The sequence below is a fragment of the Fundulus heteroclitus genome, chromosome 11, assembly GCF_011125445.2.
Source record: "Fundulus heteroclitus isolate FHET01 chromosome 11, MU-UCD_Fhet_4.1, whole genome shotgun sequence".
NCBI classification, from domain to species: Eukaryota; Metazoa; Chordata; class Actinopteri; order Cyprinodontiformes; family Fundulidae; genus Fundulus; species Fundulus heteroclitus.
In genome coordinates this window covers 1,930,478-1,955,861 of record NC_046371.1, presented here as the reverse complement: position 1 = coordinate 1,955,861, position 25,384 = coordinate 1,930,478, and the positions used below count along the sequence as shown (strand labels likewise).

General features: G+C 42.6%; 1 protein-coding gene across 5 annotated transcripts in view; it reads left to right on the top strand.

The window, feature by feature from the left end:
* The window catches only part of cadm1a (cell adhesion molecule 1a), a 523,695-nt gene that overhangs the window by 483,099 nt on the left and 15,212 nt on the right, over positions 1 to 25,384 (top strand). The gene's annotated exons all lie outside the window — the stretch shown is intronic.

Sequence of the window (25,384 nt, the reverse complement as noted above, 5' to 3'; positions counted from 1 at the left end):
TTTCTGTTGAGTTTATTCTGTCAGAATAAGTTATTGCTGCTGCAAAGCAGCCAGTTATGGCACAACAACTTCGAATCGTTCTTGCTGGAGCCGCACTTGGAGAATGATTTCACCGACTAACCAATTACAGTGTTTCCCTGAAGGTGCCACAGAGTAATAAAACCCACTCTGAGGACGGGACTGATTATATCAGCCACAGCAGATAGTTTTGTGTGGAGGCAAAAATAGACCTCATTTACTTGTTTTCATGCGTTTGACTGAAGCTGATACACATCATTTTCTAATTTCGTCTAATTTGCATCGCTTTTCCATTATTTTTTTCTTCTTCTTTTTTTGGCTGCTGTTTCATAATTTGTGCGAGCGAATTCCCGGTCACGAGCTTTCTCTTAATCAATGTGCTCATTTTGCTCCACTGGAAATTTAAAACTTACATCAGTCGCTTGGTTTAATGACCAAATTAGTGAGCCGCAGAGCAAAAATGAGCCACGGGCCCCTAAATAAGCTCCTGTTTGTTGCAATTTAGCTGCATGATTTCATTTAAGTCTACTAGTTATTTGAAGCTTCACGCAGGTCAACAAGCCGAACACGCTAATGAAATTACTGCACACCAAGAGACACGCACAGACACCTACGCTTCCTGTTCTGCAAAGTTCTGCAAACATGTCCATGCTGTCATTATGCTGGACCACCGCAGTATCTTGGATTTGTGAGTTTGCAGATTGTTTTGCACGTTTAAACTTCTGTGTCTGCTTTCAGAAAACCTGATAACTCAGTCAGGAGGTGGATGATCTTTGCAGGCCAGGCTTTATTTCTCTGTTTAGAGCATGCTACCAGGTTGCGATGGTTCATCCCTGTGGTAGCGGCATATCGAGGTCCTTGGTGTGGCACGGGGGAGCGTGGCTGCCGTAATGGCTGTAAAGTACACTGATCTGGATTGGTTGTCAAAGTTATAACCTCATCAAGCCCAACAATGAGGTGGCAGCTTTCTGGATAAGCTACTCTTACACTCCTGGCACCAAAACACATGCAGCGCTGCGGCTTTAGCCAAAAGAATCCAAGCAGGCAATGCCAACAACTAAGCCACACCTCCAAATTGCACCCAGGCTTTGCTGTGTTGCTTGCTGGGAAACGTAGTTTTTCAGGCTGCAGTTTAAATGCGAAACAGCTGAGAAAGAGAACCCCGCTGTGTTTAGTGCAAAGGAGAAGGAGGATAAAATGTTTTACAGTCTTTAGGACTTTAAAACGGTCAGAATTTAGATTTTTTGCAGGACTCCTGTTTTAACTCAAGGCCAAGTAAGAAAGGCTTCAGCAAAGGTCATTTTCCATTCTGTGAAAGGTTATAAGGTCATTTCCAAAGTGTTTACAGGCCTTCCTGCCGTAGAGAGATTATTCGTAACATTTGAAACAGCCACCGGTTTTCCCAGGAAAACACAGCAGATCAGAACCAACAGCTCACAGTGGGTTCAGGCTTGTTTCGCAGCAACAGAACCTGCAGTCACTGAACCTCTCTGCAAAGCAACTGGAGTCAAATGTGAGGCCGCCCAACAGATAAGGCTCGCCTGAAACTGGGTCACAACCAGTGACCCGGTGAATCAAGGCGTCGGCGATGGTCCAGTCAAAGCCCAGACCTCAACCTGGGGGGGGAAGCCTTCAGAGAGCTCTCTCAGCGAAGCGATGTTAGAATCTGAGGATGTCGGGCAGAAAATGACCGCAGAGAGTCGCTGCTGGTTGCTTCTGCCACCAACCTCTGCATCATAACTTTTAATTTTATAACCAAACGTCTTCACCGCCTCCTCCTGCAGCTCAGTCTGAAGCATAAAAACGGACGCCGCACCTCCAGAGCTCAGCTATGGATGTAATTATGAAATCAGGAGATAATTTGATTAGAGTTTGCAGCGCAGGGAGGCATAAATGTGCACGTTAAGACGGGAATTTTCAAAATGATTTGCTTCTATTATAGTTCAAGGTAGCACGCTAATCTCTGTATTTTACTGTAGTCTAATTTATCCCTGAATTGATTGAATTAATTACATCCATCACTAGCAGTTATCCTGTTGCTCCTGACACGACGTTGGCTTCCTCCGTCTCCTTCCTGCAGCCGATGACAGGAGCGCGCCTTGAAGAGAAAGCAGATGTTTTCCTCTGCTTTTCTGTGCCATGCGTTCTCGCCGCTGATGAGTTTTTGAATGGCTACCCCAGATGTTCTATCTCAGCCCATAATCAGTTTTTAAATGTTAGTAATTAGCTGCAGCGATGCGTCATAACTATGAAATTTGAATTTCCCTTTCTTCATATTTTTGGCCCAAACGTTGTAAACAAAGTGGCTCGGTGCCGAGATGGATTGAATCCTCCTTTTAGGAAACATTTCATCTTAATATTCATTATTCATCTGCTTCTCTTTGGTTCCCGTGCAAATGTTTTAAATCATGTTTCATGTCTTTGTGTTCTACTGCCAAGCAGCCTGGCTTTCTTCTGATATTCTGGAGTGGTTTTGATCAATGGGGAAATTAAGTATTAATAAAGGAAGATGTTTTTGCACAATACTATATGTGTGACGACATGAAGCCCTAAGATATTCAGATACAAAGGATTTGGAGCACTTATGTAACAGCTGAAAGCGACTTTTCAGGATTAATGCGGAGAGAAGCTGCTGGTTCCTTCATCCTTGTTCCGGCTCGCAACGCTAAAAATGTGCACCGGCTCCTGTTTTTAAATAATTAAATGTGAGCTGGCTTTGGTTCAGGCAAACATTATTTCTACACCTTAAACTTTGCCATGTTCTTCATGCTGCAACCCAAACATTCAATCTGTTTTATTGGGATTTTATGCGATACACCAACACAAAGTGGTGCAGAAATGTGGACATTAGTAAACACACTCCAGCTTTGTTCAATGTAGCCTCAGTCTATCTGCAGATGTTCTGTTTCTGGAGGTTCTTCAGAGAACGTTGGAGAACAACCAGCATCATGATGTTCTGGTCCATTTAAATCAGGGTCAGGCTCTACGACAACATTCCAGCTTTAAACATCTCCCAGAGCTCTGATCAATCCATCATCTGGACCTGGAGAGAGGATTTGCAGTTTGCTTAATAGAGGAAACAGCCAACACGTGGAAGAAGGTTCTCTGATCAGATCAGAGTGAAGTTAGACCCTCAGCCTGAACACGTCAGTAGAGAAACATGGTGGTGGCAGCATCATGCTGTGGGACGCTGGTCAGAGACGACAGGTAGATGGATGGAGCTGAATCCTGGACCACTGTGGAGGAGAACCTGTCAGAGGCTGCAGAAGACCTGAGACTGGGTGGAGGTTCACCTTCCAGCAGCCATTTTTACATTCAACAGACATATTTAAAAGATTCTTACTGGTTAAAAAAAACTAAACAACACTTTCCTTTGATCTCATAGCTACGCGCTACTTTGTGTTGGTCCATGGCGCAGAATCCCAATGAGATATGTGTTCATGTTCGTCTTTAACTCGATGAAATGTGAGAAGCTTTAGGAGGTGTGAATACGTTTGCATGAATCCGTTTCTCTCCACAGCCCTTCATCAGAGGTCAGCATTGAATGCACTATTTGTGCAGCGTTTTATATATATTTATTTATTTTAAAGGGTCAGAGCATGTTAATGAACATACATGATGAGAGCAACATGAATGTAAACTCATTTCTATCTGTGGGAACAACAAAACAAAATTACACAGTAAATGTCTAAAAAAATACACACATTCTTTCTATCTAAAGCACATCTTTCTAGTATACATACTCCCAGTGCATAATATAATTATGAAAATAAATTATTATAGAAAGTACACCAACACAGCTGAACGTTCATGCATATCCATAAACTACTTGGAAGAGACCAATCATCCTGTTGTTGATCTGAACATAACGTAAATATAAATACTCAATCTAAAAGCTGGAACGCTACTTAAACTTTACGCCACACATGATCTATATTTCTATAACGTCATGTTGCATCAGCTGCTAATGTAAATAACCTGCAGATCAACAGATGCAGGATCACACATAAAAACTGCTGCTTCCCTTGGAGCTGGACTGCAAAAATATCCTAAAAACAGCTTTTTGATTCAGATGGTAGTAACTAGGAACTTAGAAACAATATTTGAATTTAGAAAGAAGCATGTCTTTATTCCTTCAAGGCTAGCAGAAAAAAAATGCAGGAAAAAATTCCATTATGTTTGGCTTTTAACCATGTTTCTCAAATTATTATCATCATCACTCCAGTTTTACTCTGGTTAAATTGGACACGGAGCCTAAAGGAAAACCAGGACTAAGTTCAAATAAAAATGACTGGTGAGGGAAATGAAGCGGAGAACATTTAAAATATACGGTCCAGTTTCCTCTCTCTAACAGCTGTGATGATAAAAACACAGGATGGATGCTGTCATGTACGGTGGAGCCGAAGGAAACACAATTAAGCAAAGTGATTATCTCACAGATATAAAGGGTGCATCTCAGCAAGTTAGAGAGCCACTAAAATGTAATTATTCTAGTAATGCAGTGCACAGAATGAATCTAAAGAGTGTATTATTGTTGATTAGAATGCCGTAAAACAAAAATATGGTTTCTCAGAACATTTAAATATGGATTTCCAAGCACGTCGATGGAAAGTTGAGTGGAAGGAAAACTTTTGTCAAGAGGTGCACAAAGAAGAGGGTTAACGACAGTCTGGAGAGGAAAGCCAAAAGTCTCATCACCTCCTTTACCTCCTGATGAACTCTGGATGAACCCAGGTTGATACCGAGCACATTTCCTCCAATTCAACCTTTGTCATGATATGTGAGGTTTCCACTGGACCGAAGTGCAGATGAGATCTCAAAGCCAGTTGGTCAAAGTTAAGAGTTCCTTAACAGAAAAACTTAGAACAGGGGGGAAAAGCAAAAATCCCAAATAAATAGCAGAGCACAGGGAACAGGAAATCAGACGGAGAACAATAAGAAGTTTGACGGCAAGAATAGCAGAGAAACAAGCAAATGAACGATGACAACCAGACATTTTATTTATTCTAGGAAGAACGGAGAAAGGCAGAAAAATCTAGTGAGTACTGAGCAACAATCTGGGACAACGAGCGCACAGAAAGACACACGAGAAAAAAATCTAAGGCTAAAAAAAAACAGGAGGTAGAAGATAAAATAAACTGAAAATAGAACCTTTCAACAAAATAGAACAGATCAAAATAAAACAGCACCAGTGAATTGTGACAACCCTGTTTTCTTCTTTTGTAAAAAAACAAACAAAAAAAAAACAACTGTACATAGTTGCAGGAAAAACTGCTTTTTATTTCCCACCAAGTATTACAAATTTATATTTTAAATGTTTAAACGTTGAGATCAAACTAAAAGCACAAACTTCACCAACAAAGCTGACTCTGTTTCTTAATGAAAATAGTATTGCTGACACTGACATAAACCAATTTAATTTTAATGGTAACTTGAGAGACACCAGAACCGCGATGCAGATGAGCTGAAGGCCGCTTTAAAGAATCCTGGGCCTCCAGAACCACTCAGCAGAACCACAGGCTCTTCTCCTCCATGTGATGCTGCATTAATGCAGTAATTAATGTAAAAGGAGCCCTGAGCAACTACTCGGAGCAGATCCTATACATGGACAGACTTTTCTAAAGGCTCACCTCTCAGTCCAAAATTAGCCTTTTTGGACGTTGTTGCACAGATCATGTTTGGACAGGAAATGATTCCACAAATCACCCAAAAAAAAAAAAAAACATGACCCAACAGTGGAGTTTGAAGGTGGAAACATTGTGGTTTGAGCTGTTTATAAGAAATTGGTTGCGGTGGATTCAATATGGTTGAAATAACGGTGAATGAAGAATAAAAATCACACGCTGGAATGAGGGTGGAGGGTTTCAAGCAAGTCAGGGACCCAAAGTGACAAACCAGGAAGCTCTCCGCTAGAATCAGAGGATGAAATAAAGCTGCTGTGGGGTGGGGGTGGGGGGGGGGGGGGCATCCAACAGAAACTCTGTGGCTCAGAATGCATAGAAGAGGCTATGGGGTCAGATAAGTGTCATTATAAATGTATTCATAGGTTTCTGAATTTGTAAATGTATGTCAATAAACATGAATAAATCTAAGATTTGTAGTTGTTCCTGGTTGTCAACTTATACATACAAGTTGCACAGTTACAACTTTGCAAATATACAAGTACAAACCACAAATTTACGAGTACGAATCTATAACCCCTGATGAAACTGTTATACTCCTTAAAAGTTGCTGGCAGTCATGACATGTGGCATCAGATGTTTCATCTGTGAGAATACAAGTTTAGCAATTACGAATCCAAATTACAAAGTTACAACTTTGCAACAATACAAGTACAAATCACAAATTTACGAGTATGAATTACGATTTTATGAATGTGAAACTGTTTTACTCCTTCAAAGTTGACATGACCTGTGGCATCAAATGTTTCATCTGTGAGAATACAAGTTCTGTTTCCTTCTTCTTCTTCTTCTTCTCATTTAATGGTAGTTGCTGAACAGTGCCACCACCGACTGGAAGGTGTGGAACCTCTTTATCAGGGGTTGTAGATTCATACTCAGAATGTGTGATTCGTACTTGTTTGTACTGTTGCAAAGTTGTAACTTTGTAACTTGTATTCTCACTGATGAAGCACCTGATGAAACATCTGATGTCACACATATCTGTTGAGAAGGAACAAGGACAAATCTTGAATATATTCCCGTTTATTGACTCACATTTACAGATAGAGATGCCTACAAATACGTTTTTATTGACGGTTATCTTACCCCATACAAGGCCACCAGAGCCTGCAAGACCTGAAGACGGTGGCTGTGGAGAACTTAGTCTATTGTAGACATGTAGCTTCATGCAGGGGATGTCTTAAATCTGTGAAACATTACAGAAAAGTAATTTAATTCATATTTCATACATTTTGGGATTCATGCTAGGTGAGTTGTTACCGACATCAGGGGTGAATCTGTGTCAATCAACCCATTAGACATTTTCTGTCTGACATGTTCTGTTTAGAGTCAAAATTAGCATCTAGTAGGCTACCTGATGCAAAAAGAAGAGTGGGAGTGTTTCCTATGATTGAAGTAATGTGAAGAAGATCCTGGTCTGAGCCCGGATCAACTGATCCGCTCAGACAGCGATGGAGGCGGAACCACGTTAATACGGAAACACACCGACGGAAAGTTGGTCGTGAGTTCAGGTGTTGGATCCACTATTTACATATAATTAATTTATGGCATTATTTATTATGTGTTGCTGATGTGCAAGCGAGCGCTTAGCGGAAGAATCTGGCGCCGGTTTATTTGTAGCGGCTGACAAAGCGTGAACTGTGAAATGCCTGTTGTTGTTTCCTAATGCAGCGATCAGCCGCAGAACAAAAGCTGCAAACACAAACAGAGCTCACAGAGGTCTGTCTTTCGCTTTCATTTATTCACTTCTCTGTTTTTCAATAGGTTTTATGTGGCAGATAAAACTGAAACCCCTTACCTGTTAAACCTCATCAAAACATCCATTGTTGCCAGTTAAACGTTTACTTTTATTTTTCCAAACGGGTCCATTGTCTCTCCAAAAAGGTAAAAATAAATACGCTGCTTACAAAAATTAAAGGAACCATTTTTAATCATAGTATAATGTCAAATCAGTTAAACTTCTTGGATCTGGTCAGTGGAGCAGTGGAGGGGGTCGTTAATGAAATGAACAACAGGGACACTAAATGAGACGACCTCAGATACAGGAATGTTTCTCCAGGCGAGGCCACAGATCTTTTTCTCTCTTCATTTTGTGGCTGTTCTTAATATCTAACCTGATTCAGAGTCACTACTGGGACCTTGAGACGTTACCTGGACCCCACAGAGGTTTCTCAGGCGGTCCAACATCACCATGGCGCCACACAGGAGGGTTGAATATGTCTCCCAGCACAGCCTCAAGAGCACCGAGGAGATTCCAGGAGACAGGAAGTTACTTTAGGAGAGCTGGACAGAACCATCAGAGGTCCATAACCCATCAGCAGGACCAGCATCTGCTCCTTTCTTCAAGGAGGAACAGGATGGGGCCACTGGTATGAATATCTCTGACCACACCATAGAAACAGACTTCCTGATGGGGTCTGATGGCCTGGTCTCCTCTAGGAGGCGCTGTTCTCACTGCCTGGTACCGTGGAGCTGGACTGATCTGTACCAGAGAACACCAGAACTGGCAGATTCTGGTGGTCCTGATCTTTTCTCAGATGAGAGCAGGTTCCCTCTGAGCTCCTGTGGCAGAGCTGGAAGGTTCTGGAGAAGCTGTGGAGAATGTTACGCTGCCTGCAGCGTCGTTCAGGAGGACGATGGTGGGTCAGTGTTGGTCTGGGGAGGCAGAACCAAGGAGGGACTCACAGACCTGTAGAGATGAACGATGGCGTCCTGACTGCTGTTAGGTATCAGGATGAAAGCCTTAAAGCCATTGTTAGACCCTTAGCTGGTGCTGCAGGTTCTGGGTTCCTCCTGGTGCATGATGATGCCTGGCCTCATGGTAAGAGTCTGCAGGCAGTTCCTGGAGGATGAAGGTCTTGATACCATGGACTGGCCTTCATGTTCCCTGGACCTAAATCCATCAGAACATCTCTGGGACGCCATGTTTAGGAACATCTGATGCCACCAGGGTTGGACCTCAGACTCTCCTGGAGCTTAGTGATGCTCAGGATGTAGGAGGAGATACTCCAGGAGACCCTCCATCATCTCATAAGGAGCTCTGACGTTGTCCAGCATGGATAGCATCCAGTGGGGCCATAAAATCTACTGAGGACTGATTTTTGTTGCTGCAGTGAGATTTCAGCTAACTAGACCAGCCTGCTGCTGCATCAGTTCATCAGTTTCACTTTCTCTCTGACTTCCAGTCCATCACAGAGACACAGGACAGACAACCCTGCGTGTGCACGCTCATACCTGAGGGCATTTTAGATTATTCAGTCGGCCTACAGTCATGATTTGTGGACAGTGGGAGGAAGCCGGAGTACCCAGAGAGAACCCACGCAGGCACGGGTAGAACATACAAACTTCAGCTGTGTAGCCAGATTATTATTTGAAGCAGGTTCTCCTCTGAATGGCTTTAGATGGTTTTGGAAAACCACCTTGAACTGAAACAGGTCATTCCTGCTTGAATGCTGTCCCACTGAAAATTGGGCCGGGTTGATTTGGATCCCTCTTTGACTGAGGAAATGAACAGTTGTTTGAAAAAAAAAACGTTCCACAAAAGCAGAAACAGAAGTAATCTGTAAGAGCGGTGCTACTTTTTCACAGCCCTGCATGGCAACGTTGTAAATAACGTCTGTCTTCAAACCGGTGATAGAATATGCTTTTTGAAGTGGGAGGGCGCAGCTTTGGAGGTCCTCTCCGGTCACCTGCCTTTCAGCGCAGCAGCACACAAGTTAAAGGTGATGCAACCAGAGCCGGGTCGCAGGCAACGCCACACATGTCTACGGACTGCATCCAAATGGGCTTTTTCTCAACTTACTGATCCACGCTTATTTTTTTACTCTAGGATATCCTTCATCCATGCAAACATATACTGAGTGAGTTTTGATGCAAACTCTGAGTGCATTTCCTCATCAGACTTAGCCGAGCAATGAATACACAAAAAGCAAAGTTAGCATCTTTATAACATAATGTTAAAGTGTGGATTGATAAATTGGCAGAAAATGATACAGAAGTGCGGTGGCCGTTTGCCAGAATAGCACATAATTAATGTGCGCTGGAGCTGTGGCCAGGTCAACACCTGTTTTTAATATGTTTACATGCAAAGGAAACAAGGTTACTGGGAGAAAGGCAGGAAATAAAGAATGAACAAACCCTGCAGCCGGTCATTAGTCAGGTAAAACAGCTTAACTCTGCGCCACAGGCGTTTGTTTTGTCATTCCAGTCCCATTAAATGCACCCTGATTAAACATACAATTAGTCTAGGTTACAGTGCCCATGCCCAAACATATGTATTAGCAATAAAGGAGCCATTTGTCAGGTTGTCAAGCATCATGTGCATTAAAGGCAGTCCGCTGCACATGGGTTCATTCTACAGCCGTTTAGCCACAGCAACTTTGTCTAAGAAAACTTGATGCAAAACCAAAACTTGGGAAGCCTTTGTGTTTATAAAGCGTATTGGAGAAAGCTGTTTCCTCCTTTTGATGTCCTGTTTGTGGTCATTTTGTCCTTACATCTGAGAAGAAAACATATTTTTTTGATTAAAGGTCTTGTGACGATTTTGGCCTGAGCTGGTAAGAGAGAATCATGATCCAAAGTTCAATTCAATTCAGTTTTATTTATTTAGCTCCAATTCATGAAACGTGTCAACTCAAGGCTCTTTCCGAAGTCAAATTCAGACTATATTCAGAATATACAGATTGGTCAAAAAATATTTCCTCTCTAAGGAAACCCAGCAGGTTGCATCAAGTCTCTCCAAGCAGCATTCACTCCTCCTGAAAGAGCGTAGAGCCACAGTGGACAGTCGTCTGCATTGTTGATGGCTTTGCAGCAATCCCTCATACTGAGCATGCATGAAGCGACAGTGGAGAGGAAAACTCCCCTTTAACAGGGAGGAGAACCTCCAGCAGAACCAGAACCAGGCTCAGTGTGAACACTCATCTGCCTCCACCCACTGGGGCTTAGAGAAGACAGAGCAGAGACACAGAAAGCACAGAAGCTCACATTGACCCAGGAGTACTTTCTATGGTAGAGAAGACAGAGCAGAGACACAGAAAGCTCAGAAGCTCACATTGACCCAGGAGTACTTTCTATGTTAGAGAAGACAGAGCAGAGACACAGAAAGCACAGAAGCTCACATTGACCCAGGAGTACTTTCTATGTTAGAGAAGACAGAGCAGAGACACAGAAAGCTCAGAAGCTCACATTGACCCAGGAGTACTTTCTATGTTAGAGAAGACAGAGCAGAGACACAGAAAGCACAGAAGCTCACATTGACCCAGGAGTACTTTCTATGTTAGATGGTAATAGAGAATGATCTGCCTCCCCTGATGATGTCACAGCTAACAGAACACCAGACCAGGTGTACCTTCTATGAAGAGAAAAATGACAGAGAACAAAAAGTTAAAAGCTGAAATAACAACAAACAATGCAGATTGGAGAGCAGTAGGAGAAGTCAGCAGAGAGAGAGAAATAGACCCTGATGTCCTCCAGCAGCCTAAGCCTATAACTATAGAGGTAGCTCAGGGTAACATGAGCCACTCTGACTAGAAGCTTTGTCACAAAGGAAAGTTTTAAGATTAATCTTAAAAGTAGACGGGGTGTCTGCCTCATGGACCAAAACTGGGAGTTGGTTCCACAGGAGAGGAGCCTGATAGCTAAAGGATCTGCCTCCCATTCTACTTTTCAAAGTGAAACGAGCCCCACACCTGCATGGACTGAAAGGCCACTCAGCATGGAAGAAGGTATTCCTCCAGAATCAACATAAGAACAGATTACTCATGCATGTGACGTGTCTCCGTCCGACCTTTAGCGCCACCGTTTAAACGTGACGTCTCTAAATGTTGCTGCAGCAGGTGCTCTCCTGTCACCGGTTAGTGTGAGGAAGACATATTCACTCAGGACAGTATCTACGCTGCTGTGAGCGCGGCACCGAGTCAGAGGCGTTAGAGAACCGGCGGCCTGCCTCTGTGTAGTTGTTGTCATGGCTAAGAGAGAGAGAGAGAGAGAGAGAGAGCGTCGAGCTCCAAGGCTCCTCTCAAGATTGTCCATTTCCCTCTAAAATAGACTGGATTCAGGCGTGGAGGGGGGGGGGGGGGGGGAATTAAAGACGCAGCAGCAGAGAGAGGAGCAGGATCTGGGATGAGCTGCAGGAGCGGGGGGGTGTTTAAACAGTCTCCTCTTTTAAATTGAGCTTTAGCTTTTATACTTGAAATGACAGGAAGTCAGAAAACACAATTACACGTTTTAATATGTATGTAGATAAACTCAAGTGTGCTTCTTGCTCTGAGACAGAAAAAAGCAATTTGAGTTAAAGGTGCACGTGTGAAATTAAACTCTCAGGAGTTCCGTCGGTGTTTGCATGAACAGCTTTTATTAGAGGTAATAAAAATGTGTGGATTGGGGTTTTATCGCCACACTTCTAGACAGTTTGCATTGGTGCACAGCCTTCATTCATCCCCACGCTGCTCCTTTTAGCCCAAATAAACGGCCTGAAGGACGGGACAGCGCCAATCAGAACCTGTGCAGGATGTTTCTCCGGGTCTTTTGTTGTAAATCGATGTCCATCAAGTAGCTTGTTTCTAAAAACTGGTCCACCGTTGAGAGGCAGGGTTTGGATGTTGGGAGGTTCAATCAGCATTTGGTCCTCTCATCTCTCCTCCATCTCCTCAGCCTTAATGAAAGGGCATCTTGAGGGAAAATGTCAGTTGTTTTAGCCGATGGTTTGGTGCTCTGACTAATTTCCCATCCGGAGAGGTGAGCACGTCTGGAAAAGGATATGCCTGCCAACGCAGCTGTCAGCAAACTTGTGAAAGTCGTGGGATAATTGAGCCGCACTCGGAGATCTAATAGTGGAGGAGGAATGCAGAGGCATAATGGCCACTTTGCCCACAGTGGGATTGTGTTGAAGGACAGCACTTTGCTCTTTAATCCGAGGAGCGGAGCTGTTACATTTGGATGACATTACAAAGACGAGGCGTTAGCCGAGCGGCACAAAGACGCCCGTGTTGGAGGGCTGAGCAGCCGATGTAGTGACGCTGCTGTCTGGGACCGGGCGCAGGTGACCCGGTCCACGGCTCCATTTAACTCGTTTTAATTTGATCCGGTTCTGGAAACACGCTCTGATGTCGTCACTGAGAAATAACCGACAGAGTGAGAGGTCCACAGGATCTCTGAGCAGATGGAGGAAAACAGTCTGATTTAGCAGAGGAGGAGATATTCAGGGTCAGCACAGCGTAGAATCCATCCATCAATCCATCAATCCATCTGTCCATCAATCCATCCATCCATCCATCCATCCATCCATCCATCCATCCATTCATCTGTCCATCCATCCATTCATCCGTCCATCCATCATCCATCCATTCATCTGTCCATCCATCCATCTTCCATCTGTCCATCTATCTGTCCATCCATCAATCCATCCATCCATCCATCCATCCATCCATTCATCCATCCATCCATCCAACTATCTCTCCATCAATCCATCCATCCATCCATCCATCCGTTCATCCATCCATCCATCCAACTATCTCTCCATCAATCCATCCATCCATCTATATGTCCATCCATCCATCCATCCATCCATCAATCCATCCATCCATCTTCCATCTGTCCATCTATCTGTCCATCCATCAATCCATCCATCCATCCATCCGTTCATCCATCCATCCATCCGTTCATCCATCCATCCATCCAACTATCTCTCCATCAATCCATCCATCCATCTATATGTCCGTCCATCCATCCATCCATCCATCTGTTCATCTACCATCCATCCATCCATCCATCTGTCCATCCATCCATCCATCAATCCATCTGTCCATCCATCCATCAATCCATCTGTCCATCCATCCATCCATCAATCCATCTGTCCATCCATCCATCCATCTGTCCATCCATCCATCATCCATCCATCCATTTGTCCATCCATCTGTCCGTCCATCCATCCATCCATCCATCTGTCCATCCATCCATCATCCATCCATCTGTCCATCCATCTGTCCATCCATCATACATTCATACATCCATCTATCTACCATCCATCCATCCATCCATCCATCCCTTGATCCATCCATATATCCCTTCATCCATCCATCCATCCATCCATCTGTCCATCCATCCATACATCCATCTATCTACCATCCATCCATCCATCTGTCCATCCATCCATCCATGCATCTATCCGTCTAACTACCATCCATTCATCCATCCATCCATCAATCCATCCGTTCATCCATCCATCCGTTTATCATTGACACAAAGTTTTAACATTTACTGCATATTAATTGTTGTCTAGAAGTCATAGTTGTTAAACTTAGGAAATCTGTGTTGTTGTCACTCTGACGGTGGGGAGAAGATTGGAAACCATGCTGTTCACCCCGAAACGTAGCAGCCCAGAGTTAATGTGATTTCCTCATTAAGACAAAGAAGTCATTAATGGCCCAGTAGGACCTCTTTATTTAAGATCCACCCGTGCTCGCTGGGCGTGTGCGCGCAGGTAAATGTGTTTGCATTCTAACCTGGCAATCAACGGCTCAAACCTGCCTTTGGGGCTCTCTTCAGTTGAGGCGCATATGCTGCATTAATTAGTTTCAGACTCACAACTGAGTGTGACAGGTGACAAACAGACCCCCCCATCACCGCCGCCTCCACAAACCTTTTTCCTCCCGTTATAACTCACCTCCTGCTGAAAGTCAAGTGAACCTCAGAGGTTCCGTCTGGCTTTTCATGATGAAATAAACGGAGGAGTCCTGAAATAGACGAAGCAGCTTTTATCAAGCAGCAACTGCAGGGATTGAAAACTTCTCCACCTTACTGTTAGGTTTTAATTAGTTGGTAATAGTTAAATTAGAAAAAGATGAATTATTTGGTATGAGTAAGAGCTTCAGTTTTGACAGCTGAAGCTCTCGCGTAACTCTTAACTTCACATCTTGCTTTGCACAGCTCGTTATCCACGGGATGTGTTTAAAACCTGGAGACCATTCGCCGTACCAATTTCCTACACATTGTACTTAATTTACTTAGTTTATGTTTTGCATTTTTATGAATTATGGGGGTAAATGATCACAAAAAGGCTCAAATCTCTCTTGATTATATATTATTTTCCAAAGATTTTATATTATTTTGCCCCTTTGCAATTGTTTGTTTGTTCTGATCCCAGTTTGGGTCAGTTGACACTAAAATATGACAGAATATGAACCATGATTGACCTCCTGCTGGTTGATTTAATTTATTAGAGTCACATAACCACATAAGATTTCAACAAGTCCTGTTGACTGATGGAAAATTAGCTACTTATTGGTGATGATGGATGATGGATGATCTTAGAGATGTTTCCTACTTAGACGTAGCTAAAAGTCCACCTATCACCTTAAATCAGGGGAAAACGACAGACTGATCATCTGCTGATGACTTAAATAAGGGATAAAAAAGGGATAGAAACAATTCATCAACTTTCATGGATGGATGAACGGATGTTTTATTTACCTTGAAGGACATTCATGCACCTATTAAGCTAAAGTATACCAGAAATATGTCAGGCTCCCAGTTTTAGTCCGTGAGGCAGACACCCCGTCTACTTTTAAGACTAATCTTAAAACTTTCCTTTGTGACAAAGCTTCTAGTCAGAGTGGCTCATGTTACCCTGAGCTACATCTATAGTTATGCTGCTATAGGCTTAGGCTGCTGGAGGACATCAGGGTCTATTTGTCTCTCTCTGCTGAGTTCTCCTACTGCTCTCCAATTTTGCTTTTAACTTTTTGTTCTCTGTCATTTTTCTCTTCATAGAAGGTACACCTGGTCTGGTGTTCTGTTAGCTGTGACATCATCAGGGGAGGCAGATCATCCTCTATTACCATCTACCATAGAAAGTACTCCTGGGTCAATGTGAGCTTCTGAGCTTTCTGTGTCTCTGCTCTGTCTTCTCTAAGCCCCAGTGGGTGGAGGCAGATGAGCGTTCACACTGAGCCTGGTTCTGGTTCTGCTGGAGGTTCTCCTCCCTGTTAAAGGGGAGTTTTCCTCTCCACTGTCGCTTCATGCATGCTCAGTATGAGGGATTGCTGCAAAGCCATCAACAATGCAGACGACTGTCCACTGTGGCTCTACGCTCTTTCAGGAGGAGTGAATGCTGCTTGGAGAGACTTGATGCAACCTGCTGGGTTTCCTTAGAGAGGAAACTTTCTCACCAACCTGGAGGATCTGATGGAATCTGACTTTGGAAAGAGCCTTGAAGATGATGTGTTGGGAATTGGAGCTATATAAATAAAATTTAATTGAAAATGAATTGAATTGAAACAGAAAACTGAATCTGGATGTAAGCATCAGAACTGGTTCAACACGTTAATAACGCCTTCAACGGGGATTTGCTAAAATAAAAAAACGAATAAACTGATTCAGCTAATAGCTCCACCCTCTGGACGTACCAAAGGGAAACCATAGAAACCAGAGGTTCTCCTGCTTCTTCAGCAAACTGAGAACAGCCGTACCCAGGTATATAATTAAGCAGATGCTTTTACCATTATGCGTAATTAGTGGACATGCTAACCAGACAATGTCTTCAAAAATAATTGCTTTTTTATATTTCAGAGAAACATTTGGAAAATATTATAGAACAAAGGGTTTCATAATGAATGCCATAATTGTGATGGCCAATGACAAAGAGAGTCTCATTATGCATCCAGATGCACCAGCCCCGTTAATCTGAGCTGTCAGTCATCCCATCTGTCCCGCAGCTCTGCTGGGTGGAATAACACCTGCACCATAATGGCCTCTTCACACCGGCTGCTCTCACACCTTCTCCCTCCAAGCTGTTGTTCAACCTTCTGCCAGAACACATTAATATGTCACCAACATACATTTTACAGGAGGTGAAAAGGACTGTGAGGGTTACTGATAACAGATATGTCACATTCTTCGCCTCACAATGAACTGATGACACTGTGACTGTAAATGTGCAGCTTGGAGGCTAGCGGTGAAGACAACAGCCACGTGGCAGGCATGATTGCAACAATGCAGTATTTCATTAACATATTGAATTTGAAAAGGGAAAACTCCAAATTCACTGATAAGACATTATTAGCAAGATTCACTTTGTAAGGATGGCTAATCTGGGCTCCTTGTGCAAATATTTGTAGCCGTGTCGAGTGAAGCGGAGCCGCCTGCGTTCATCCTTCATGCTGTAACGGCCGTGCGACTTCATCCCTCCACACTTCATTTGGAAATAGAGATCAGAACGCAGTTAAGATGAAATATGATCTTCAGCTCCAGCAGTAAGCGCTAAGGTAGTGGTCTCCAGCTCCAGTCGCCTACTCCAACACACCTGGATCAAACGGCTGAGCGACCTCTCAGCAGGTCCTGGTGTTCTGCAGAAGCCCGGTAATGAGCCCTTCATTTGCATCAGGAGCGTTGGAACCGGCAGGCATTAAAGGAGATTGCTGGAGGACTGAGATGTCGAGGAAGACGCTGCACCACGTCTGCACGTCTCCTAAATTAAACACCTAAAACGTAGAGCAGGTTTTATTGCAAAGGTCTGACTTTACAATCTCAGTAAACTCCTGAGTCTGTTTCACGCGACTTAATAATGTCAGAGAATGTCTTTATTTTAATATGAGACATTTCTGCATCTAATAAAATAACATTTTCTTTTTTTACTCCTCTGTGGCCACACTATTGTTTTTCTTTTATCTACAATCACCATAAACCTGTTATCAGAGCATTGCCAGGGTATTCCTGTTCTCTCTGTTCTAAAAAGGCATAAACTTTTAAACAAAGTATGATGGTCACAAGACTGCAGAGCAAAGGCCTCAGGATTTTTTATTTTATTGTTTTACTTTTATTTTTCAGTTTTCCTGACTTTCCTAGAAAGGCAACAGTTTCATATTTTCCCCTCTGTAACAGTTTGGTAGATTTTGTCCTTTCAGTTTGATGGAAACAAGTCGGGACACAAAGGTTTCTATAAACTCGCCCCTCTTCTGTTCTTTTTGGCCTGGAATGTGGGTCACTTCCTAAAGTATTTATATTTTACTATTCAACAAGATAAGAATTAGATCTGAGAGGAAATTGAAATTGATTATTAATAGCCGCAGTAAAGCACCTTCTTCCACTCTTTCCTGTTCTAATTTAATCTCACCTTTCCAGCTGCTGAGGTCTTTTAAAAGCTTCGGCCGCTCTTAATGTGCTGCCGTTGGCCCGAAAAGCAGGGGTGGAAATTTTCCACCTTTATACCTAAAATAAATCAAGCAGGGATTTGTGAAGGATCACTAATTTCTTTTCTTTTAGTTTACATTCTGACTAATTATAGGACGGTGAGAGTCCAGCCCAGCTGCTTCCCTCCCAGCTCCAGTTATAACCTGAGCTGCACGTCAAGGCTGACGCCCCGCAGTCAGCCTGGCTGCAGGATTTCATCATTACGAGTTTTGTTAATGCGCGTTGCTTCACCTCGCAGAGATGAAGCCACAACTCTGCAAAAATGCTGGAACAGTCAAGTGTTAGGAGGTCAGCACGACATCAGGAAGTTTAATAACTCTGCACGGCTTCTTTGTTTACTCAACCCCGTTGGCACCACCGGTAAAGATGTGTGAAAAGCCTTGAAATAAATGCATCTTCTGTTGCTGTGGCATGATCTAACCTTTAACCCAAGTGCATTTATTTAAGAAAGGAAGAAGAAACTTAGGAACATTCTTTGTTTTTACCAAACTCACTGGAGCAACAATAATTGGGACCCCCAACAAACTCCCTGAAATAAACATTTTAAACTTAAACTTAGTTGCTTTTCTGGCATCTTCTAATTAATAATCCATGACCTCCTGTTTCTATGGGGAATAAATGTGGTGTGACACTGAGAGCCATTTCTTTTAGCTGCTGGTAGCATGGACCCATATTTACCTTAGAACAGTGAGGAGGATGGAAGGTTAAAAAAATAGAGCAACAATAGTTCACACTGAGCCTGGTTCTGGTTCTGCTGGAGGTTCTCCTCCCTGTTAAAGGGGAGTTTTCCTCTCCACTGTCGCTTCATGCATGCTCAGTATGAGGGATTGCTGCAAAGCCATCAACAATGCAGACGACTGTCCACTGTGGCTCTACGCTCTTTCAGGAGGAGTGAATGCTGCTTGGAGAGACTTGATGCAACCTGCTGGGTTTCCTTAGAGAGGAAACTTTCTCACCAACCTGGAGGATCTGATGGAGTCTGACTTTGGAAAGAGCCTTGAGATGATGTGTGTCATAAAATCAAATTGAATTGAACTGCAGAAATCATAATATGATAGAAATTGTATTAAAATGTATATCCCCATAATTCTGGTTAATAATGTTAAAGGAATCAGAGAGGAAATAGCAGCACAGATATTTTAAACGCCTATTTTAGACTTATTTTCATTTCCATCACTGATATACAAACAAATGTTGAAAGAAAAACTGAAAGTCACTAAAGAACGACGTCTGAAAAAGCAAAAACCGAGACAAAAACAGTGATGGTAAAGTCTACAGCTTCGGTTCGAGTTTAAAAAGTCAGTGTTGTGATAATTTATCCAGTGAGGAGGGGAACATCAGGAGAACATCAGGAGAACAGTTATGTGAGCACTTGGTAAACTTAAGAATTTAAAAGCTCTCAGTCTGCTTGCGGTTTATCACAGTCATGAATCACAAAACCTTAAAATTATTAAAGCTGTAACTGTCCAGATCTTTGTCTGAGAACTTCTCATAAACACTCAAATGCTAGAATGTCTGTCTGGAGTTAGCTTTCTAACAGAAACGTCCTGTTAGGACCCACAATCCTAGTTTGCGATAATGCTACACATGTGGTGGGTTAAATGGGCCGATGCATAATCAGGTCGCTTACTCTTTCCTTTGTTTGGCAGACAAACCTGCAGGAGGAACATTTGGAGAGAGTAGTAGTTTATTTCTATAATCTATGGACATCAGCAGAGGACACTCGTCTATAAAAACACTGTCAGAGAAAGATGTCTCCTTTCTGATCCACTTTATGCTCACAAACCACACCAGCTATGGTCTGGCTGTTGAGTCCCTGCCTGAGCGATCTGCCCCAGCCGCGTTAACCGTCTTCTCTCGGGTCTCGTTCTTCATCTCATAATCCTGGGAAACCAATGGTGGTTCAATCTCAATCTGACGTTCTCCTAAACGTTGCAGGTCGCTCATTAAGATGCTCATTTTGAGCGCATTCATGTTCAACATTGTTAGTTTGTGGGGAAAGAAAGCTTTAGGTAAATTTTATCCCACTTTAAATGGAGCGCTGATTCTGACTGTGGGTTACTGAGGAGAACATTAACATCCTGACATCCTGACAGAGAAGGCGGCGGTCATGGACGACCTCGACCAGCGAGCTCGTTACTGTTTGCTGTCTGCATGCTAACGGGACCGTTGTCTGGGCTTCTTCTCTAGGATCAGCCCCTCGTTTCTTTGGCACAGCTCCTTCACTCAGCGCTGCGTCTGGAGTTTTCACAGATCTGCACAAAGCCCCCGATGTCATTTCACTGATACCATTCTGTCGCACAACACCGGGCTGCGCCGAGTCTCTGTTGTTATGATCAATGAGGCAGAAGAAGAAGAGGCGGCACAGCACTCCAGCGCGCCGGTCTTTTCTCTTCAGATCCCGTTTCTGCAGCTTATTTATGTCCTGGCCTTTTCTTTTAGGATTAACACATCACTAATAATTGTTCTGACCTTATTTGTGTTAGTCAGGCGATCGTTTATTTAGGGCGATGCACCTGCACCAACCAGGGTCCCTGCCTCCACCCGGGGAGTCCAGCCCTGAGCTGAGACGACTGCAGGCAGCAGCAGGGTGGGAGGAGAGAGGGGTTGTGGTGGGGGTAGGTAGATAATCACGCATGAGAGAGGGAAGAATAGTCTGGAGGGTGGAGGGAAGCTCCACTGGGCTGCTTTCGTTTCTTTCTTTTTTTGCCAAACACTGTCTCCCCATTAACAGGACTGATGTGCATCTCTGCAACAAGCTGCAAACTCATTTGGCCCTGGGAGCCATAGCGAGTCCTCGGTGTGTTAGGATAAGTCGCTCCAGAGACCACTAAAAGCCATTATTAGAAGGTGTTTATTGAGCTAGCCGTGGCCCAGATACAGCTTAATATCCTGAGAACAGTTATAGCCCATAATTATATTACATTTTGGATGAGGACTTGCCATGATTAGATAAATGATGAATGGCCCTGTCAGATAAAAAAAGGTGCAAGGTTTCCAAGGAGGTAATGTACTGTTGGCTCCACTTGGGCGCACGAGCCGGAGCGCTTTCTCTCCACTATATTGTTTGACAGCAAAAGTGGAATTCATTATAAACACAGAGGCTGATGTTACACGTGAAGGAAATACGAGACGGATTTCATTTAGCCGTGCACCTCTCCACCTGCGGGAAATTAGATTTTTCATCCTGTAACCAAATTTAGGTTTTCAGCGGTGTTTGAGCTTTCTGGTGTTGAAGGCTGGCCGAAGAAAATTAAGCTTCATCAGCCGAATACCTGATGATGCTTAATTTTCTGTACACAATGTTTTATTTAAACGCCTAATACCAACTGACATCTTCCTCTCGGGAGAAAATTGAAGAATGAAAACGGTCTGAAATTTTAATAAAAAGCAAATTCTGACATCTTTGGTTTGCATATTCAATTAAAATAAAAGGATGTTGTGAACCGATTCCTGGTTTGCTGGCTTCATGGCCATTATTTTTCCTGTTTTCTTTATATATATATATATATATATATATATATATATATATATATATATATATATATATATATATATATATATATATATCCAAAAGTAAAGCAGGCATACCACTTAGAGCTCATTGATCAGTGTTTTCATTTGGGTTCTTTCTAATTCGTTACTTTCTGTATTTCTGTGCATGTTAGTTGTTGGATGAGGACCCTATGGCCCAACCGTGACTTTGAAAATCACCCAGAGCATCTCTGCAGTCTTTTAGAGGTCTTCTGGGTTGCACCAACACCACAGTTTGCTTGCAGGTGGATCTCAGCAAATTAGAAAATCATCAAAAAGCTAATTTATTTTAGTAATTCAATTCAGAAGTCAAACTCTTGCGTAAATGCGTTTATTACGTACAAATATATATATATATAAATATTGAGCTTCTATTACTGTTAATTTTAAAGATTGTTCAGCAAGCACAGTGAGCCACATAAGCTCATTAAAGACACAGGTTCACAATGAAATGTATGCAAGGAAAGTTAAGTGGAGGAAAAAAGTGTGGTAGAAATAGTGCTGACGGAGTGCTTTAAGAGCCACTCTGTGCACTGCAAAAACGGAACTAGAAATAAGCAAAATATTCTTTAAAATGAATGTATTTGTCCTTGATTTGAGCAGGTAAATGAGATGATTTGCCAATGGAATAAGATGTTTGCACTTAAAATAGGAACAATTCATCTTTATCATCTTATTTCAAGTGCAGGATGTCTAAATATCTTATTTTAGGGGTCAAAATACTCATTCCATTGGCAGATAATATTATTTACCTGCTCAAATCAAGGATAAATACACTAACTTTAAGAACATTTTACTTATTTTTAGATCCGTTTTTGCAGTGTGTCATTTCTTATAGCAGTCTTTGTGGTCCTGATACCAAGTAACTCACCAAGCAGCTCAAATTAACACCGTCTGAGTGATAAATAGGGCACCAACCACACAACCATACATCCAAATTACATGTTCACACATATTTTGTCCAGAAGTTCAGTTGTGCGACCATAGGGTTTAAAATACAGCTCAGACACCGGTGACAGTCTTTAAGGAAATGAACGAAGGACCCTGAACGCATCCAAGGCATGGAGGAAAAACTAAAACATCATATTAGGAACTTCATGCAAAGAAATTGGTCTAATGCAAGGGTGTCCACAGTGTGGCCCGGGGGCCATGTGTGGCCCTCTGAATGATTTTGGGCGGCCCTCAATCAGTTCAACAGCCTAAATTTTGTTTGGCCTGCTCAGATGGTTCAGGCGGTACACCTTTAAAAAGTTGGAAAATTTTCACTAATACGAGGCCTTTCAAAAAAAAAAACAGATTAAAATGTTCTTAAAAGGGAAAATGTAAGGTACAAATTTCTATCCTTTATTAGCCAAAGTTTTGCATTTAATTTAAGTTAATAGTAAATAAGACCTCAAACTTTTTACCAAAAGGCAGACTTGGGTGCACCCATTTTTTTAACTCAGCAAAATAAAGCAAGAATGAACCCAATGCTGCTCTCGTTGCTAAAAAGATACAAAAAATTAAAAAAGAAAAAGATGATCATCCCAAATGATTTAGGATATCGTTTGCTGAGCGAACCTGCAAGAGTCTTTTTATGCTTAAAATCTAAAATGAGATTTCCTGTTCTACAGAAATCCGACTAATTTGCTTGTTTCATTACTGAAACATGGAGGTTAAAGTTGTTCTCTTCACACTTTTACTGCATCCTGACTTGGCTGAAGCACCTCGGCTGGTGAAGTTTTCTCGTTTTCACAACAAATTCCCTTTAATAAAGTTTATCCCAAGTAAAACCAAGATGGCGTCCAGCTGCTGCTGTTGGGTTATACCACACTATGGGACATGTTATATACTGTAGCCGTTCTCTGTAGCGTCAGCTCTGCACCTGTTGTTCTGTTTGGGCTCTTCTCACCAGCGGTACCGCCTCCTCTGCTTGGGTCTAGCAAACAGGCTTTTGATGCGGAGCGTTGCATCATTTGCTCGCAGCACATGCAGCCGTGTGAACTGATGGGATAGGCGGTGACAGCATTGTGCCAGGATATGAATAAATGATGGCTGTTCTCAAATGTTGCTGCTGCATTCATCCTGGTGTGACAAGTTTCTCAGCCCCTGTGGCCATGAATACTGGAGGAACAAAAGGTACAGCATCAGATCTCACGGTGAACCGGGTCGACCCCAGTTCCCCGTCTCAACGCGCTGCAGCTGCTTTTTTCCTGCTCCTCTGTAACATTTATGGACTCTCCTCATGCGACTCCTTCATCAGGTTCTCCCGAACACCTTAAACCCGGTAAAAATGATAAAAAATAAAATAAAAAAATGGTTTCTAGAAATAATACTGGAATCGAATGGGATTTGATTTGAGCATTTTCCAGATCTGGATCAGTTTGGGAAATTATTTTAATTTCCAGACTTTATTTTTTTACCCACTGACTAAAAGGTTTCCTTGCTCTCTCCTTTCCTTCCTACTATTCTTCCTTGCTTCCTTCTCTCTGGTCTCCCTTGCTCAGTCCTTTCCTTCTATACTAATGCCTTTCTCTCTCTCTTTAGGTGCATCGTTCCCTCCTTCTTTACCTCCTTTCCACATCCTTCCTTGTCTGTCATTTATTCCTCTGTCCCCTGTGTCCTTCTCTTCATTCCTTCCTCGAGTCTGAAAAAAGTAGAGAATTATTTTAATGCTAAGATGTGAAATTTGAGGGATGTGAAACCGAATCAAGTTGAGATTTGCAGAGCTTTGCAGAGCCACTCCGAATAAAGCCAGATGCACATAGACGCACATTATGATCAGATTAATTGATTGTGTGTCCATATAAACGGTACAATCCGATTATTCAATCCGAAGACATTTTAATCCGATCTTTTGCATGTAAACGTAGCTATTGTGGTTCTTTGCAGTCTCTGTAACCAGTCCCACACTAGTAGATGTCGGTGACGTTGTTTCTCAGCGGTCGTTGAATCTCGTTGGATCTGGCCACATAGGAGTAACCTGTAAAATACTTTTTCACAGCAGGTATGTAATTAAAATTAAATATGGTTACAATTTAACCAAAGAAAACATTTAGAGCAGTAGATCAGACTGCTGCTGATTTAACAGAATGAGTGAAAACAGACCTTATAATGGACTCATGGCTGTTGTCAGTCTGTTGTTGGAACCTCAGAGTATTTTTGAGCCTTCAGCTTAACTGTCACCATATAGACCTGACAGTAGGATTTATTTTGCATCAGGCGCACGAATCCTGACTTCAGATGTCGGCTTGCTGCTTGACAACAAACAGTTTCTGCTGGTCTTATTCTGAAAGTTGGATTTTTCAGCTCGTCTCTCCAGGTCTGGCCAATGCTTTGGAGCATCACTATAAGATACACATCACTAAATGCCTTATTTCTGAGCAGTGTTGGGCTTTTTTTATTAATTTATTCCCCAGTTTCTATACCGCGTCACAATCCTGAATATAAACTCTCCTCAGTATGAAGCTCTCACGTCACTGCTGGAGGAACAGCTTTAAAAGCAGAGTTTTTAATTATTTGATTTTGAACTTTATTCCTCCGTTTTCTGTATTTTTAGACAGTGTTTTAATGGCGCTGCTGTGCTTCAGAATAAAAACAAAAAGAAAACCTCTTTTGACACTTTCAGAAAGGCTCAATAAGCTTTGGGCGAAGTCATTCTGTATGTAAGCAGCGTAGCTCGCCGCCCAAGAGGCAGAAGATTTCACAGACATTTTTAAATAGGTTGAATGAGTAGGTTCGTTGGTACTTTAATTACATTCACTCTTTAACCAGCCGTGTTGCTGACATTGGGAGTGGATCTTGACAAGGCAGCATGCTCCTATGACACCCCGCCCACATCGGGCTTCTGGATTCCTCATCCGCCCCTCTATCTACAGGCTGCATGGCACGCCGGCCAAATCACTAATGCTTAATTAGCAGATTAGGAGATCCAATTAGGAGATCTCTCCTGCCTCAAATCAAGTCTCTGTCAACATGTTCCA